General features: G+C 44.9%; 1 protein-coding gene across 1 annotated transcript in view; it reads right to left on the bottom strand.

Annotated features, from left to right (window-relative positions):
• ETFBKMT (electron transfer flavoprotein subunit beta lysine methyltransferase) overlaps positions 1 to 6,071 on the bottom strand; it is a 26,520-nt gene extending 20,449 nt beyond the window's left edge. Inside the window, exon 1 of the mRNA XM_017848957.1 lies at positions 5,976 to 6,071. The gene's annotated coding sequence lies outside the window, so the exon portion shown is untranslated. The remainder of the gene's footprint in view (positions 1 to 5,975) is intronic.
• Between the last annotated feature and the right edge of the window lie 614 nt (positions 6,072 to 6,685).

The raw sequence follows: 6,685 nt of genomic DNA, 5'->3' as shown, positions 1-6,685 counted from the left end.
TTTTTTTGATAAGGAGTCTCGCTCTGTAGCCCAGGCTGGAGTGCAGTGGCACGATCTCGGCTCACTGCAACCTCTGCCTCCTGGGTTCAAGCGATTCTCCTGCCTCAGCCTCCTGAGCAGCTGGGACTACAGGCACACGCCGCCACGCCCGGCTGATTTTTTTGTATTTTAGTAGAGACTGGATGTCACCGTGTTGCCCAGGCTGGTTTCGAACTCCTGAGCTCAGGCAATCTGCCGGCCTCAGCCTCCCAAAGTGCTGGGATTACAGGCGTGAGCCACCACGCCTGGCCTGGCACATTTCTTTAGTTGTAAGATATGATGGAAATACTTATCACTGGTAATAAATAGTTCAGGCTTAAAGCTTAAAAGATATTTGGTATAATCTATAACACATTCTCTCTCAATCTTTTTCTCTCTCACACGCACGTGCACACTACACAACTAACCCACCAGCAAATCCAAAATACTGTCTATGCAGAATCTGACCACTTTTCACCACCTGCATTGCTTTCCTCTAATACAAATCACCATCATCTCTAGCCTGGGTTATTGTTGATGGGAGGATAAATTCTCCTGTACTCCCTTGGGATCTTCTGAGTCTAAGAACTAAATGGACATAAACAGATTAACAGAAAAGCATACAAGTGTTATTAATTTTTACTTGTACATGAAGAATCTCACAAGATGAAAGGGGTGACGTCCTGAAGAAAATGGCCAGAACAGAAAGCTTTTATACCTTTTAGACAAAGAAATGATAAATTTATGAAGACAAAGGGATTTGAACTCAGGGCAGTATATTGTGGGGAAATCATTAGGAGATACATGGTGATGAAGCAGCTACATTGTCTGGGGTATAAACCTGGGGTTTGTCGTCGGGCACCAGGAAAATTTAGGACATGGACACACACAAGGAGTTTAGGAGCAGAGGTTTAATAGGCAGAAGAGAAGGGAAAGAGAAACAGCTTTCTCTACAGAGAAAAGGCCCAGCCGGTGGTGGATGCGCCAGATTTTATAGTGAGGTCTGAGGAGGCGGTGTCTGATTTACACAGGGCTCACAGATTGGTTTGATCAGGTATGATGTTTACATAGTGTGCAGGGGAAGGCTGGTTACCCCACTCTAATCTTATTATGTAAATGAACTTTCCAGTTGGTCAGCGCCATCTTGTCTGCTCCTTACAGTACACGTGGCTGACAAAGGGAAAGGAAGATGGAGCCTCCAACTTGAACATGTGTAGCCCAAAGTTCCTCCCGGCGTTCACTATGTCTATGTCTGCAACTCGGCTTTACAGGATGCTCTTCGTTAGAAAGTTATTTGGGGCTGCTTTTCATGAAAAAATAAAAGCCTTACTGAGGACTCCCACACTCCTACTATCTGCCTAAGTGATTTTTTCTAAACTCCTGTATGGGTGAAGTGCAAAGCTGGTGAAAGATAAATGTTGGTTTAGTAAGTTTATCTGTATAGGTCCATTGTAGCATCAATTCCCAGTCTCTGGAGATAAGGGTTATTTTCTCTTTCTACTAAAGGAAACGGGCACCGTGGCTCATGCCTGTAATCTCAGCACTTTGGGAGGCGGAGGCAGATCAGATCACACCTGAGATCAGGAGTTCGAGACCAGCCTGGCCAACATGGTAAAACCCCATCTCTACTAAAAATACAAAAATTAGCCAGGCGTGGTGGCACGCGCCTGTAATCCCCGCTGTTCCAGAGGCTGAGGCTGGAGAATTGCTTGAACCCGGGTTGCCTCACTGCAACCCGGGTGGTGGAGGTTGCAGTGAGCTGAGATTGTGCCATTGCACTCCAGCCCGGGGCACAGAGCAAGGCTCCATCTCAAAAAAGAGAAAAGGAAAAAAAAAAGGAAGGCATTTTTCTCAAAGGAATTTTTATGGCTTCCTCAAGGTAGGAATGGACACGTCAGTGAGGAGGGCAAAGCAACTCCCTCCTGGATGCTAATCCACGTTGGTTTCTGATTAACCCCAGTTCCAGGAAGTCTTCTAAGACTTCCAGTTTATCTGTTGTTCCTTGTGTAAGAACACGTACTGACTGTAAATCCTGCCCTTTGGTCAAGCGGCCTTGATGTTATCCTACTTCAGTTGTTCTCCACGTCCCTCCTGAATCACTCCTCTCCTGGGATATACAAGCCCTGGGTTTGAGGGGTAATGGTGCAGGGATCCACCATCTTGTCTCACTGCTTCCTGAGATACAGACATGGCTTCTGTTCTAAGTCCCTAGTAAACGTTTCTTCCTAGGAAACTGGATGTGTCAGCCTCTTTCTTCTGCCTCTCAGCTTCCTCAGCTGCAGGTTTGCATAGATCCTGCCCACTGTGAAACAGTCAGCCAGCTCTTCCTGCAATGACAGTCTCTCAAGTACCTTCACCTTGAAATAATCAGTATGCTAAACTGGCATATTTGGGGGTGGCGTGTCCTTAACTCTTTCGTTGCAAAGGTCTTTGAACTAACCTTCTTATCCCTCCTTGCTTCCTTTGGTCAATTCTCAACAGAAAAGCCAGAGTGATTCTTTAAAAAAAAAAAAAAGTCAGATCATTTCACTCTTCCATTCAAAACCCTCTAGTGGTGCTACTGGAAAGGGATCACAATTCAGATCCCAACAGAGTGTTCTTGGATCTCATGCAAGAAAGAAATCAGGGCAAGTCCGTAAAATGAAAGCAGGTTTAAGAAAGTAAAGAAATAAAAGAATGGCTACTCCAAAGACAGAGCAGCCCCAAGGGCTGCTGGTTGCCCATTTTTTATGGTTATTTATTGATGATACACGCTAAAGAAGGCGTGGATTATTTATGCCTCCCCTTTGAGACTATATAGGGGAACTTCCTGATGTTGCCACGGCATTTGTAAACTGTCATGGCGCTGGTGGGAGTGTAGCAGTGAGGACAACTGGAGATCACTCTCGTTGCCATCTTGGTTTTGGTGGGTTTTGGTTGGCTTCCTTACTGCAACCTGTTTGATCAGCAAGGTCTTTATAGTGACCTCCTATCTCATTCTGTGACTAAGAATACCTTAACTTACTGGAAATGTAGCCCAGCAGGTTACAGCCTCAGGTTAACCAGCCCCTGTTTGAGATGGAGTTGCTGTGGTTCAAAGGCCTCTGACAGCAGGGCTGAGTGCAGTGGCTTACGCCTGGAATCCCAGAACTTTGGGAGGCCAAGGTGGGTGGATTGCTTGAGCTCAGGAGTTCAAGACCAGCCTGGCCAACATGGAGAGTCCCTGTCTCTAGTAAAAATACAAAAATTAGCTGAGCGTGGTGGCACATACCTGTAATCCCAGCTACATGGGGTGCTGAAGTGGGATAATTGTTTGAGCCCAGGAGTTTGAAGCTGCAGTGAGCTGAGATTTCACCACTGCATTCCAGCCTGGCAATAAAGTGAGACCCTATCTCAAAAAAAAAAAAAAAAAAAAAAAAAAAAAAAAAAAGTCGGGGGGTGGGGACCCGCGTGATGGATCATGCCTATAATCCCAGCACTTTGGGAGGCGGGTGGATCACTTGAGGCCAGGAGTTCGAGACCAAACTGGCCAACATGGCAAAACCCCACCTGTACTAAAAATACATAAGTCAGCTGGGCATGGTGGTATGTGCCTGTAATCCCAGTTACTCGGGGGGCTGAGGCAGCAGAATCGCTTGAACTTGGGAGGTAGAGGTTGCAGTAAAGCCAACATCATGCCATTGTACTTCGCTACGGAGAGAGAGTCTGTCTCCAAAAAAAGCAAAGTAAAGAAAAGAAAAAGAACATACACATTTATCCATTAAGTTCTCCATCTTTCATGGGTGCCCCAAAACAATTACAATAGAAACACCGAAGATCTCTGATCACAGATCACCAGAACATACGTAATATTAGGTTGGTGCAAAAGTAACTGTGGTTTTGACCATTACTTGTAATAATAATGAAAAAATTTGAATACTGTGAGGATTACCAAAATATGACACAGAAACACGAAGTAAGCACACTCTGTTTGAAAAAAAAAAAAAAATGGCACCAATAGACTAGCCTGACACAGGGGTACCACAAACATTCAATTTGTAAAAGTCACAGTATCTGTGAGGCACAGTAAAGCCAAGCACAGTAAAAGGAGGGATGCCTGTGAGTGGAATCACACCATATGTAGTCCTTTGTGACTAATTCTTTCATTGAGTATAATGTTTTCTTCATTCATGTTGTAGAATGAATAAGTACAGTCAGGCTTCTGTACCCATAGGTTCCACATCCATAGATTCAACCAAACCACACACTGAAAAAATTGGGAAAAAATTTTGTGTCTGTACTGAACAGCATGTATAGACTTTTTTTCTTGTCATTATTTCCTAAACAATATAATACAACAGCTATCTCCAGCCTGGGCAACACAGTGAAACCCCGTCTCTACTAAAATACAAAAAATTAGCAGGGCGTGGTGGTGGGCACCTGTAATCCCCGCTACTTGGGAGGCTAAGGCAGAATAATTGCTTGAACCCGAGAGGCAGAGGTTGCAGTGAGCCAATTTCACGCCATTGCAATCCAGCCTGGGTGACAAAGCGAGACTCTGTCTCCAAAAAAACCACAACTATTGGCTGGGCATGGTGACTCACACCTGTAATCCCAGCACTTTTGGAGGCTGAGACAGGTGGATCACGAGATCAGGAGTTCAGGACCAGCCTGACCAACATGGTGAAACCCATCTCTATGAAAAATACAAAAATTAGTTGGGCATGGTGGTGCATGCCTGTAATCCCAGTTACTCAGGAGGCTGAGGCAGGAAAATCACTTGAACCCGGGAGGCGGGGGTTGCAGTGAGCTGAGATCGTGCCACTACATTCCAGCCTGGGCAAAAGAGTGAGACTCCGTCTCAAAACAAAACAAAACAAAACACTATTTACATCATATTCAACATTATAGATAATCTAGAGATGATTTAAAGTAATATGCAAATACTACATCATTTTATATAAGGAACTTAAGCATCCATGAATTTTGGTATCCTCAGGGGTCCTCAAACCAATCCCCTGTGGATACTGAGGGACAATTGTACAACATTCCTTTTGTGGCTAAATAACATTCCATTATGTGAATATTCAGTACTACATTGTGTTTCTCCATTCACCAGTTGATAAACATTAAGGTGGTTTACACTTTTTGGCTATTATGAATAATGCCACTATGAACACTAATGTACACATTTATGTGGCAACATATGCTTTCAATTCACTTGGACATATACCTAGGAATGGAAGTGCTGGGTCATATGGTAACTCTACGCTCAAATTATTTAGGAATTGCCAGACTGTTCTGCAAAGTGACTGCACAATTTTACATTCTCACCAGCAATTTATGAAACTTCCAATTTCTCCACATTCTTGTCAACACTTGTTTTTTTTTTTTCTTTTCTTTTCTTTTGAGATGGAGTCTCGCTCTGTCACCAAGGCTGGAGTGCAATGGCGCGATCTCGGCTGACTGCAACCTCTGCCTCCTGGGTTCAAGTGATTCTCCAGTCCCAGCCTCCCGAGTAGCTGGGATTACAGGCACCTGCCACCACACCTGGCTAATTTTTGTATTTTTAGTAGAGACGGGTTTTGCCATGTTGACCAGGCTGGTCTCAAATTCCTGACCTCAGGTGATCCACCCGCCTCAGTCCCACAAAGTGCTGGGATTACAGGTATGAGCCACCGCGCCCCGCCCCTAAATTACCACTTTAAGCTTCAATATAAGTCTAGAATGTAGGTATACTATTATGACCTCTGTTTTAGAGGTAAAGAAGTGAAGCCACAGGAAGGTTCAGTAACTTGCCTGAGGGCTCATAAGTAGCTGGCAGTAGAGTTGGGATGACACACTCAGGTCGTCTGGTTCCACAGCTGCACTTAAACACAGGACGTAGACTCGGTAATGAGAAAGAGGAAGCTATTTCAAGCATAGAGCCAAACGCAAGGATTTGCAAGTTCATTGCATAAAAAATAAACTGCCCAGTCTGACTAGGGAAGAGCACTCACCAGAGCCAGGTTGCAGGAGACAAAATGAGGATAGGGCGAGGCAGGCTGGTGGAGGGCCTGGACTGTCAGGCCTAGAGACTTGGATTCCATTAGGAATGTTAATTGGGAGTCACGGTTGGAGTGTGGTCAAGGGAACAACAAAACAAAAACAGCAGCTCAGTGGCTGTCAACATGGTAATGGCCTTTGAAAATAAAGTACACAAACAAGGAGTGGCAGGAAGGCGAAAGGAAAGCTTTCGCATCACCAAGCTCAAACTACTCTGTATTATAATTACACAATATAAAAAGATGAAGGGGCCGGGCGTGGAGGACCATGCCTGTAATCTCAGCACAAGATCCTTTGGGAGGCCAAGGTGGGAGGACTGCTTGAGGTCAGGAGTTTGAAACCAGCCTGGGCAACATAGCGAGGCTTTGTGACAAAAAATACGAAAATTCCAGCCTGGGCAACATAATGAAACCTGGTCTCCACAAAAATGATAAGAACTAGCTGAGGATGGTGGTACACACCTGTCATCCCAGCTACTCAGGAGGCTGAGGCAGGAGGATCACTTGAGCCCAGGAGGTTGAGGCTACAGTTAGCCATGTTCAAGCCACTGCACTTTAGCTTAAAGAACAGAGCAAGATGCTGTCTCTAAAAAACAAAACAAAACAAAAAAAGGCTGGGCGAGGTGGCTTACGCCTATAATCCCAGCACTTTGGGAGGACAGGGT

The sequence above is a fragment of the Rhinopithecus bieti genome, unplaced genomic scaffold (genome assembly GCF_001698545.2).
Source record: "Rhinopithecus bieti isolate Rb0 unplaced genomic scaffold, ASM169854v2 scaffold_32393, whole genome shotgun sequence".
Lineage (NCBI taxonomy): Eukaryota > Metazoa > Chordata > Mammalia > Primates > Cercopithecidae > Rhinopithecus > Rhinopithecus bieti.
Note: the sequence above shows the minus strand (reverse complement) of the source record. Positions and strands in the feature narration are given on the sequence as shown.